This window comes from Lolium perenne, chromosome 4 (assembly GCF_019359855.2).
Source record: "Lolium perenne isolate Kyuss_39 chromosome 4, Kyuss_2.0, whole genome shotgun sequence".
NCBI lineage: Eukaryota > Viridiplantae > Streptophyta > Magnoliopsida > Poales > Poaceae > Lolium > Lolium perenne.
The window spans coordinates 143,973,827-143,986,055 of record NC_067247.2 but is presented as its reverse complement, the minus strand read 5'-3'; the positions used below and the strand labels follow the sequence as shown (position 1 = coordinate 143,986,055).

The following is a 12,229-nucleotide window of genomic DNA, read 5'->3' as shown; positions in this document are numbered from 1 at the left end:
CACCATCACCACCGACGCCTCTCCATCGACCAGCCATGTTTCCCCCATCCATGTGTGAGTAATTCCCCCGCTGTAGGCTGAAGGGGATGGTAGGGATTGGATGAGATTGGTCATGTAATAGTATAAGATTGTTAGGGCATAGTGCCTAGTGTCCGTAATTGGTACTTTGATGATATTGTTGCAACTTGTTATGCTTAATGCTTGTCACTAGGGCCCGAGTGCCATGATCTCAGATCTGAACATGTTATTACTTCATCATGATATTCATTGTTTATGGTCTTACCTGCAAGTTGTATACACATGTCGCTGTCCGGAACCAATGGCCCCGAAGTGACAGAAATCGGGACAACCGGAGGGGATGGTAGTGATGTGAGGATTACATGTGTTCACGGAGTGTTAATGCTTTGCTCCGGTACTCTATTAAAAGGAGTACCTTAATATCCAGTAGATTCCCTTGAGGCCCGGCTGCCACCGGCTGGTAGGACAAAAGATGTTGTGCAAGTTTCTCATTGCGAGCACGTACGACTATAATTGGAACACATGCCTATTGATTGCTTTGTACTTAGACACCGTTTTATTATTATCTGCAAATGCCCTGCTTGATTGTTACATGAGTTTCTCTCATCTATGCAACGCCCGTTATCCGTCCCCGTGCCTACAGTATTTTAATCCTGCTGTTTACTATAATCACTACTGCTGTCTCTGTTACTCTGCTGCTGTTATTTCACTACTGCTACTGCTATAAAACTGTTACTACTGATAAACTCTTGCGAGCAAGTCTGTTTCCAGGTGCAGCTGAATTGACAACTCCGTTGTTAAGGCTTTCAAGTATTCTTTGTCTCCCCTTGTGTCGAATCAATAAATTGGGTTTTACTACCCACGAAGACTGCTGCGATCCCCTATACTTGTGGGTTATCAGTCATCTATAAATAAAACTAAAATACATGTGTAAACAAAAGAGAAGAGGGATGATCTACCTTGCTGGTAGAGATAATGTCCTTCATGGGAGCCGCTCTTTGAAAGTCTGTTTGACAAGGGGGTTAGAGTGCCCACTACCATTCGTTGACAACAACAAACACCTCTCAAAACTTTATTTTTTATGCTCTCTATATGATTTCAAAACATGAAAATCTCTAGCACATGATTTAATCCCCGCTTCCCTCTGCGAAGGGCCTTTCTTTTACTTTATGTTGAGTCAGTTTACCTACTTCTTTCTATCTTAGAAGAAAACACTTGTGTCAACTGTGTGCATTGATTCTTACATGCTTGCTTATTGCACTTATTATATTACTTTGTGTTGACAATTATCCATGAGATATGCATGTTGAAGTTGAAAGCAATTGCTGAAACTTAAATCTTCCTTTGTGTTGCTTCAAAACCTTTTATTAAGAATCTATTGCTTTATGAGTTAACTCTTATGCAAGACTTTTTGATGCTTGTCTTGAAAGTACTATTCATGAAAAGTTTTAGCTATATGATTCAATTGTTTAGTCATTATCTTTTTGTTAGAAAACTATAGACCATTGCTTTGAGTCACTTCATTCATCTCATATGCTTTACAATAGTATTGATCAAGATTATGTTGGTAGCATGTCAGTTCAGAAATTATTCTTTTTATCGTTTACCTACTCGAGGGCGAGTAGGAACTAAGCTTGGGGATGCTTGATACGTCTCCAACGTATCTATAATTTCTTATGTTCCATGCTAGTTTTATGACAATACCTACATGTTTTATTCACACTTTATAATTTTTTATGCATTTTCTGGGTCTAACCTATTAACAAGATGCCACAGTGCCAGTTCCTGTTTTCTGCTGTTTTTGATTTCAGAAAAGTTGTTTTACAAATATTCTCGGAATTGGACGAAACAAAAGCCCACGGCCCTATTTTCCACGGAGTGTTCCAGAAGAACGAAGAGGAGTCGAGGAAGGCCAGCAGGGGGCTCTCCCCATATGGCGGTGTGGGGGGCCCCACTGCCGCGCCGTGACGTGGGGAGGGAGCCCCCTGGCTCCCCCGACGCTGCCCCTTCGCCTATTTATTCCTTCGTCCCCGAAAACCCTAGTACCGAGAGCCAAAATACCAGAACAGTTCCAGAGATGCCGCCGCCGTCAACCCTAACTCGGGGGGTTCAGAAGATCTCCTCCGGCACCCTGCCGGAGAGGGGAATCATCACCGGAGGGCTCTACATCACCATGCCCGCCTCCGGACTGATGCGTGAGTAGTTCATCCTTGGACTACGGGTCCATAGCAGTAGCTAGATGGTTGTCTTCTCCTATTGTGCCATCATGTTTAGATCTTGTGAGCTGCCTATCATGATCAAGATCATCTATTTGTAACGCTACATGTTGTGTTTGTTGGGATCCGATGAATATGGAATACTATGTCAAGTTGATTATTTATCTATCATATATGTGTTGTTTATGATCTTGCATGTTCTCCGTTGCTAGTAGATGCTCTGACCAAGTTGATACTTGTAACTCCAAGAGGGGGTATTTATGCTAGATAGTGGGTTCATGTCTCCATTGAATCTGGGGGAGTGACAGCAACCCCTAAGGTTGTGGATGTGCTGTTGCCACTAGGGATAAAACATCAATGCTTTGTCTAAGGATATTTGTATTGTTTACATTACGCACAGTACTTAATGCAATTGTCTGTTGCTTGCAACTTAATACTGGAAGGGGTGCGGATGCTAACCCGAAGGTGGACTTTTTAGGCATAGATGCATGCTGGATGGCGGTCTATGTTCTTTGTCGTAATGCCCTAAGTAAATCTCATAGTAGTCATCATGATATGTATGTGCATTGTTATGCCCTCTCTATTTGTCAATTGTCCAACTGTAACTTTTTTACCCAGCATATTATTTATCTTATTGGAGAGACACCACTAGTGAACTGTGGACCCCGGTCCATTCTTTTACATCTGAAATACAACCTACTGCAATCATTGTTCTCTTTTGTTTTCTGCAAGCAAACATCATTTTCCACACCATACGTTTAATCCTTTGTTTTCAGCAAGCCGGTGAGATTGACAACCTCACTATTAAGTTGGGACAAAGTAGTTTGATTGTGTTGTGCAGGTTCCACGTTGGCACCGGAATCCCTGGTGTTGCGCCGCACTACACTCCTTCACCAACAACCTTCACGTGATCTTCATCTCCTACTGGTTCGATAACCTTGGTTTCTTACTGAGGGAAAACTCGCTGCTGTACTCATCATACCTTCCTCTTGGGGTTCCCAACGGACGTGTGCTTTACAGTCACAAGCATGCACTTCGTTAGATCTTGAAGTTTTATTGTCGCTATATTTTGTTCCACCACTCGAAGTTTACTTGAATGACGTTGTTGCTGACGACAGCCACGTATGGCCACCTTGGGAAACCACGACTCCTGGCAATCCACTGTTCCGTGGGTCCAAAACTTTGCACCTTCGACACGTCCCGCAAGTGGGGCGCACACGTCTTCCGGAATTTCCGGCACGCGCGCAGTAACATTCCCGCACTAAATTTGATGTGAAAAGACCTTTTACCCCATGAGAACGTGGAGAGCTCAGGATCTCCTCTTTTCTCATCCAACGGCAGAGCTTCATCGTCTTCCTATATAAAGTTGTAACCTACTCCTCTTTTATCCCCTTCGCTGCGCCGCACATTCTCTCCTCTGTTCATCTTCCTCCCCGAGCACCTCGAGCCCACACTTTGCTTCCATTCTCGCTTTTCTCCTCCGTGCCTTCCGCTATGCCGCTGCGCACCAAGCGTTGTTCGTCCCGTGCTTCAGGCACCGAAGAGCGCACGAAGAAGGCCAAGGTCTCCGGATGGGAGAGGTCAAAGCTTTCCGCTCAAGACCACAAGATGTTGAAGAGGATGGACCTGTTCAACAAGGAGGCCATGAAGATGCCCGTAGACGAGAGTTCTCCTCACCCTCCTATCGATTTTCGGGTAACTTTTATTGATTTCCTTATTCGCGACGTCTCTGTTCCCGTCCATGAATTTCTCTGTGGACGTCTCTTTATCTACTAGATCCAGCTGCACCAGCTGACCTCAAAATCTCTCCTCCACATTTTCATTTTCAGCACACTCTGCGAATGTTTCCTGGGCATCCACCCTCACTGGGGCCTTTGGAAACGCATCTTCTACCTTCGGCGCAACAACTCGAAGAACGTCATCTACAACGTAGGTGGCTTTTGCATCTGTGTCCGCCCGGAAGTCGGGTATTTTGACGTGAAGTTCGCCGACTCCGTCCAAGGCTGGCGTCAAAAGTGGCTTTATGTCAAGGATGAGTCCACGTCTGCTAAAGAATATGGGCTTGCCCCCTTTGATCCTGCCGAAGATATTCAGAGGCGCCAATCTTGGGATGCAGATGCTTCAGCCGAAGAAAAGGCAGCCACTGATGCTCCCGAAAAAATCCTATGTGGATGTATTTGGGTGCTGAGGATTCCGACAGGGTCTCTGCCGAGCTTCCTCTGAAAGACTTGGAGAAATTTGTCCGCTGCTTCACTTCATTGAGCAAGAATCATGAAGTCCCTTCTTCCTGCCGCGTGGAGCCGTTCAGTGGTAGCCACGTCTTTCCTGGAGTAAGTAGATTCTTTCGAGTTGCATTCTTGTTCCTTGATTGTTTTGCTTTTGAATGTTGATAATTTTGTTTTTTCCTTCCCGTACTTTTTGCCTGTAGAAACACGGAATTATTTCCTCTCTTCCTCCGCTTCCTGAAGGTGGTGATGTGGATGAGCGAGCCGTTGTTCACGACGACTCACAAGAATCCTCTGTTCTTGAGAGCGAACCCGCCGAATCCCACAAAACTGCGTGTTCCTCTGACGAAGAAACAGAATCGAAGCAACACTCTGACTCTGCTCATTCCGTTTCCCCTCCTCCTGCTGCGTCTCCAGATAAACGCAAGAGGAAGAGGGACGATGGCGAGGAAGATTTCGGCGAGTCAAAACTCGCCGGACCAGCCGCCGAAGAATCTTCTCCGAAGATCAGGAGAATTTCGACCCCGGCCTACGCCATGACTGGCATTGTTAGCTCGTTATATGGGCTCAAGCAGGCCCCACGCGCCTGGTACCAGCGCATCGCATCGTTTCTTCACCAACTCGGCTTCTGCTCCACCCGCTCCGATGCCTCGCTGTTTGTGTACAACAATGGCTCCACCACCGCGTACCTGCTGCTCTACGTCGACGACATCATCTTAACGGCCTGCTCCACGGACCTCCTGCGACAGATCACCGAGCATCTTCGCGCTGAGTTTGCCCTCAAGGACTTGGGGCCCCTGCACTACTTCCTCGGCATCGAGGTCGTACGTCGCACCGACGGCTTCTTCCTTCATCAGCGCAAGTACGCCCACGACCTCCTGGACCGCGCCGGTATGCCTAATTGCAAACCCACGGCCACGCCTGTCGACACGAAGTCCAAGCTCTCCGCCACGGATGGTTCGTTGGCCACGGCCGTGTCATTTTATCGCTCCATCGTCGGTGCCCTGCAATACCTCACCTTGACTCGCCCCAAGCTGGAGTATGCTTTCCAGCAGGTGTGCCTTCACATGCACGCTCCGTGGGATCCTCATTGTGCCGCGGTCAAGCGGATCCTCCGCTACATTCGTGGCACCATGGACTTCGGCCTCTCCCTCCACGCATCCACCGCCACGGACATCGTCGCCTACTCGGACGCTGATTGGGCAAGCTGCCCCGACACGCGTCGCTCCACGTCTGGCTACTGCGTCTATTTCGGACCTTCGCTCATCTCCTGGTCGTCTAAGCGACAACCCACGGTCTCTCGCTCCAGCGCCGAAGCGGAGTACCGGGCTGTTGCTAACGCGGTTGCCGAGGTCTCCTGGCTGCGGCAACTCCTCGTTGAGCTCTCATGTCCTGTTGCCAAAGCCACCGTGGTCTATTGCCACAACGTCTCCGCCGTCTACCTCTCCGCCAACCCGGTCAACCATCGCCGCACCAAGCATATTGAGTTGGACATCCACTTTGTTCGGGAACAGGTGGCCCTTGGACACATTCGAGTACTTCATGTGCCCACCTCCTAACAATTTGCGGATATCATGACCAAGGGTCTCCCTACGGCATCATTTGAGGAGTTCCGGTTCAGTCTATGCGTTCGACTAGGCGACGCTTCGACTGCGGGGGGTGTTGAGATACATATCCTTGTATATCCGGATGTGTTTCTTCTGTAGTTATGTATAGCGATACATATCTTTGTATTTATTGATGGGCTCACCTTCTTCCTTATATAGTCGAGGACGTGGCCTATATATGTAACGCCATATGCACCCAATCAATACATTGTGAGTTGCATGCCTTTCTACATAGGCTATGCCCACGTCGTCACATATTGAGAGATTTGAAACCGTTGTCAGCTGATTTTCCAATTGAAAATTGAAAATCGAGATCCAGCCCACCTACATGCCCCGAAGACCACATAATTGGGACAACTCGACGGCGCCGATGGGAGGCGGACTGGAAACCTAGTCGTCTCCGCAGGAGATGTAACTTGGTGGAACGTATGAAATGTTGGACCGTCAGGTTTTATAGTGTATTGTGTTGTGATATATACTAAACAAGTATAGCCAAAACTTGGGAGACAATTCAGGCAAGCCCTCACATATGCCATAGCCGGCTGGCAGCCCAGCTTGCCAAGGTCCAAGGCGGAGTTCGTACCGACTAAATGAATGACTATAAGACTATCTGAAGCCTAGGAGTGCACCATCTTGTAGTCCAAGACACGGCCCTAAGGTAGAGCATGCTATGTATCTGAAACTTAGTCAGTTATATATCTTCCTGTAAGCCCTAGGACCGGCCCCTATATAAAGCCGACCTACGTGCACCCTGAGGGCCAAGCTCATAAGGCATACTGTAGATCTAATCGGTAGCCTTGTTCACTTGTTGCCTTATAGTGACTTATAGAAGAACATATCAATCCACTGGATCTGAACATAGGTACATCTACAGTGTAATCCCGTTCCTTGATCATCGCCGTCTTACACCCTTCTCTGTAATCACCGTGATCATCTTCATATGGCTTCCACGGTAACAACGTTACGACAATATGGTGGATGACGTTTAAAAAAATACCACGTGGTAAAGATGATAGGGCCCACAACTAAACAAAGTCTCGCAATTTTTTTTGGACATTGAGCTGTGGCATTCATTGTATCAAAATTGTTCAGAACATACAATGGGGCCTGATTATCTCAGGGACATCACTATACCAGGTCGACTCCAGATCATGTTTTGCTGACTTTGCGAGAACATGAGCTGCCTCATTACAAGACCGATTGACATGGATAAAATACATGATTTAAATTTTGGAGGCCTACTCTTAAAACAGTGTACCATGTCACCTAATACTGATCTGTTAGTAGAAATACCGTTGAGTGCGGATGTTCGCACGATTAAAATCATCCTCTTTTATGAGGTGTGCTCCGAGGGTGTCCTCCCTCTCCTTTCTCCTAATCATTAAAGTTGAAGGGACAAATTAGCCTACAAAGAGGTGTGAGAAGATCCTAGCTGTCCACAGGGGGCAAAGTTTAAAGGAGGGAGACACCAAAACAAAATCTTCTTTTATGGGGAAATGGAGTTTTTTCTTTCATGAAGTGGTGTCATGCAAGAAACTTATGGTTTTGCCATAAAGAATCTTGCTTCTCCCCTTCAAATTATCTTTTTTGACAGAGTGCTTGTCCCGTCAAGCTAATGGCCCTGATTCTGCAATTCATGTGGGCCATCCCTATTCGCCGCTCATTGCAGGAGCAATTCGCTCCCACTTAGGCGATGGATGGGATGGGCCGGCCCATTGGCGCCTTGTATTTGATGTTTTTTCCTTTTGTTTTCTCGTTTTTTCCGGGTTTCTCGGGTTTTTTCAGTTTTGGATGGTTTTTGTTTGGTTTTGCTGCGTTGGTTTTAATGATTTCGATTTTTTTCAAATTTATTTTTTTATACCGATTTAAAAATTTGTCCAAATTCAAAATTTGTTCAAATTTGATATTTGTTCGAATTTGAAATTTGTTCACATATGAATTTTGTTTGACATGAAATTCTTTATTTTAAAAATTGTTCAGTTTTTATTTTGTCCGATTTTAAAATTTGTTCCGTTTGAATTTTGTTCAGATTTTTGAAATCTAAACTGAACGAAAAAAAGGAAAAGCTTAATCGGGCCGAGCCCATAAGTGCCTATTGATCGGCGCCGGCCTGAGCGGAGACGATCTTCCGCTGCGCTTAAGGCGGCCAATAGGCGCTCCCATTCATGTGAGTAGGCTTTGCGTTGTTACTAACGTGCGGGTGAGGCGAAAATGGGCCTAAAATCTCTAAATATTTGGCAACAAACTTGACGATCCTTATCTCGTCCTAGGAGGCAGTGGATTTTCTCTGCTCCTGCTTGTTGCTATCGTGAAATATAGTGGCCGGCCCATTCATTGTTAACCTCTCGCACCAAGTCCAACACTTCCTCTAAAATATGGGGCTCTCTCTAGTAAAGCCAATTTTCTAGACATACTAGACCATGATGGCGCGCGTTGCGGCGCCCGTCCTTTTTAAGGATAGAATAGAGAACTGAAAACATGTAAATTTGAATTTGTCAGGACAATGTAGACTTGTCTAAACATGGAATGGGACATCCTGGAAACATAAACTGATCAGTTAAGTGACACCAATTGGCTATAATGTTAATTAAATTGTCGACTGTACGTCACCAAAAATAAATCAACTTTGGCAACATTGGTTGTGGTCTACCATCAAGTTATACTCCCTTCCCATCTACTAAATTAAGTGACGTTGATTTAGTACAAAATGTTGTAATAAATCGGCGACACTATTATGGATCAGATGGAATATCATTAGCTTCACCAATGAACCAATTGTAAATATTTACAAAGAATCCACACAAAAAAGAACAGCATCATTTAATAAAAGAAATACCTGATGAATGCCACTATTGCCACCATCTGGTACAAATATAATTAGTTTTCACGTACACCTATTGAGATGCTTCACTAATTTCTCTTGGAAAGTGCTCCTAGCTCCTCAGAAAAATATAGGCAAGAATAATAAATACATAAGCTGCTTGAGTCCGAACAAGAAGGTTAAAAACACTATAATCATTTGACTAATTAAGGGAAGACCGTGTCCATTACAAGGTATTGCCGCCAATGTTCTTGCCACATTATATAGATGTCGTCGCCAAGTTAGCAATGAGAGGGGAAATATGAACCAAGGAGGCAAGGAGTAACCCAGCACTAAAGCTATTGTGCCCGATAGGCTGCCTGGCCGTTCCGGTAAAGTTGATTCTGGCTGCCGTATGCGTCTGACGTATCTTATGATGTTGCCTATGATATGGACCATGCCTCTTGGAAATGTAAATTCATAACTGAACAAGGAACTTCGACAACGAAGCTACTAATTAAGTATGAAAGCAACAAATTGATTCCAATACGTATAATCAACCTTCTGTAATCATTTACCAGCACCCTTGCCTTAAGCGCGAACTCCAGAAATTTGCTTAAAAATATGGCGAGTTGAAATGATGAATGTTAATCTGGTTTAGACAGAAATATGAAAATAAAAACTTTTTGCACAGAGAGAAACAAAAAGAGCTCAAGCAAGGATGAACCTTGGGTTCTAGGTAATCAAAAGATATAGAGCACCACCATAGACATCAACACTTGTGGAGCTATGACTGCATAATAGATGCTCACTAAGTCCTTGAGTACTTGTGAATTTGGCATACAGTTCCATAACTCTGTTACCATTATCACCACAAGGATTAATGGCATTATGAGTTATGATTCAGAAACTTAATTGGTGTAGTCAGGACGAATAGTATTCTAGGATCGTTTGCAACATAGACGGTAGTAATGAATGAGTTATTCAGAAAAATACAGAGAACACTATCATGTTCCAACAGATTTATTGAACATGCTTCATGAATCCCAGATAATCCGATGTAGAATCTAAAAACTGAAGGTATAGAAGATAACCAGAAGGGAGATTCCATACAATCCATCAAGGCAGCAAGTTTGTGATTATTTGTTTCACCTCGTTGATATACTCATCAGGAAAGAGCAGCACTGATGGACAAAGGCTTGGAAGTAGGAGTGAACACCAACAAAGCATCCGTTGTAACACATCCATCCTTCGCACCTAGCGATCTACAATAGCACACCTGCCGCAGCTCTAGCTAGCAGATGCCTGTAAAAACACCTACACACCAAAGTAGGCAATTAGCATGATTGAGGAGTTGAGCAGATGTATACTTAAAATATAGGGGACAGACAAAAACAAATAGATGTATTGAGACGGGGTACAAATCAGACAAATATGCGAGAATACACAACCAATCTGAAGGTAGTATGGAATCTACGTATCAAAGCATGACAGAACAAAAGTAAAAGTGGATACACAGACGTACCTGACAAGAAGACATTTTTCATAAATTGAGTTCATCCGAGCAGGTCGAGGCCTCCATCACAGAACTCCAGAACCAGTGAGCACGACAACTCCTCAAACAAATAATAAGTTGGATCAAAGGATTAGAGCGGTATCGATGACATTGCAGGCAGGAATAAGGGCAGCTAGGAACTACGAAATTAACAGTACTCAAAGAACATGAGGAACGACGGGAGGAATATTATGGGCAGCTTATATGAGGAACCGGGAGAGAGAAGATAGGCAGGAGGTGAAATGATCATCAACAGCCAGAAGGAAACGGATTGAACTGAAGAGACGTATTGCTACACCATTAATCGCACGAATCAATAGGGGCGGCGCCGCCACGGCCGTTCCCCTGCCATCGGTCTGCGGGGAATTTTACTTTTTGCCACTCTTTACTTTGCCACTCTACAATTTGCCCTCTTTTACATTGATCTCTACCTTTTGCCACACTTTACATTGACACTTATATTATTTGCCCTTTTGATTTATTTTCTTTTCTTTTGAGGATGCAGGAAACCTACATGACACGAATGCCCCTGGCTGCATCTGGAATAGACTCATATCGTTAATTCTTTTCTCCTCTTTTCAGAACGGGACAGGGAAGATCTCAACTAGCTGCTCGCGCAGCTGCCTCCGGCGCCGCCGCTCGCTGCAGCTTGGGCGACACGGCCGCACCTCTCCGGTCTCCGGTCTCTCTTAATGCTGCATCTCCGCTCTCTGGTATACGGTCTTCGCTCGCTGCTGCACCTCCGCGGGTAGCTGCTGCTGCCGCCTGCGCCCAACTGCCGCGCCGCACCTCCTAGCTCCTCCTCTAACCCTGCTGTATCACACGCAAGCCCCAGCTCGGCTGTAGCACCTAAGCTCTCCTTTCCGCCGATTCCTTGACCGCATTGTGGTTGCTACAGGGTGTTGCTACTGCAGATTAGCCATTGAAATTCATCCAAAATCTGTCATCTGCATCCAAATTGAAAACGGGAGACAGTTTGAGGAGCACGGACGAGGGACGAATCGAAACAAGAGGAGGGAGCGGCGGTCACCCAGCTCGTCGCCGATGCTGGAGCCCCTTTCCTAACCCTATCTCTCAAGACAGGGGGAGGGCGAGATGCGGGGAAGTACCTTGCATCGACAAGGAGTGGTCATCGTGCTGACCACAATCCCGCCGCCCACCTCCCTCCATTCCTCTGATTGGGCCGCCGTGAGTGTTACCGCCGACCAGCGCTTGCTTCCTCTGCTCGAGCGATGAAGCGATGGCCGATGGGAACGAACAGCTTAACCTGGTGTCCTCCAATCGACAGGTACGGGGTATTTTGGTCATAGCATGTGGGCTGACCTGTTTAGGGGCAAATAATGTAAGTGTCAATGTAAAATGTGGCAAAAGGTAGAGGTTAATGTAAAAGAGGGCAAATTGTAGAGTGGTAAAGTAAAGAGTGGCAAAAAGTAAAATCCCCCTCGGTCTGCCTTGTCAGACTGGACGAAGTCCAGGTCGTACCCTACACGACGCGGCCTGCATCGACGAACTGGGCTGATAGTCGTTGCTGCTAATCATTCATGGGACTGTGGAAGCCCCATTCTCAGCCCGATTAACAAGAGAACGTCTAGATCGGCTTGCACAGTAGTAGCCCGTAAATTTTTGGGCAGTTTGGGAATATTTTTTTGACGCGAACTAACGGTGGGCTCGGTTCGAGCGACGTTTCAGCTTGGTGGAGATATGGACTGTTAACGTGTGAGGGGTGGCGTATTGCAAGCCTGAATACCTATGGCCCACTTGAAGGTTTTGCAGCCCAACTAACGAGAAAATGCACAATTCGACCTACG

The 12,229-nt window shown here is 45.8% G+C and overlaps 1 long non-coding RNA gene across 1 annotated transcript; it reads right to left on the bottom strand.

Annotated features, from left to right (window-relative positions):
* Window positions 1-9,856: 9,856 nt before the first annotated feature.
* On the bottom strand, window positions 9,857-11,804 carry LOC127294108 (uncharacterized). The gene is made up of 3 exons (XR_007846375.2): window positions 11,531-11,804; window positions 10,392-11,368; window positions 9,857-10,183 (listed from the first exon to the last, which is right to left on the bottom strand). It is a non-coding gene; the product is annotated as an uncharacterized lncRNA (long non-coding RNA).
* Window positions 11,805-12,229: the final 425 nt, after the last annotated feature.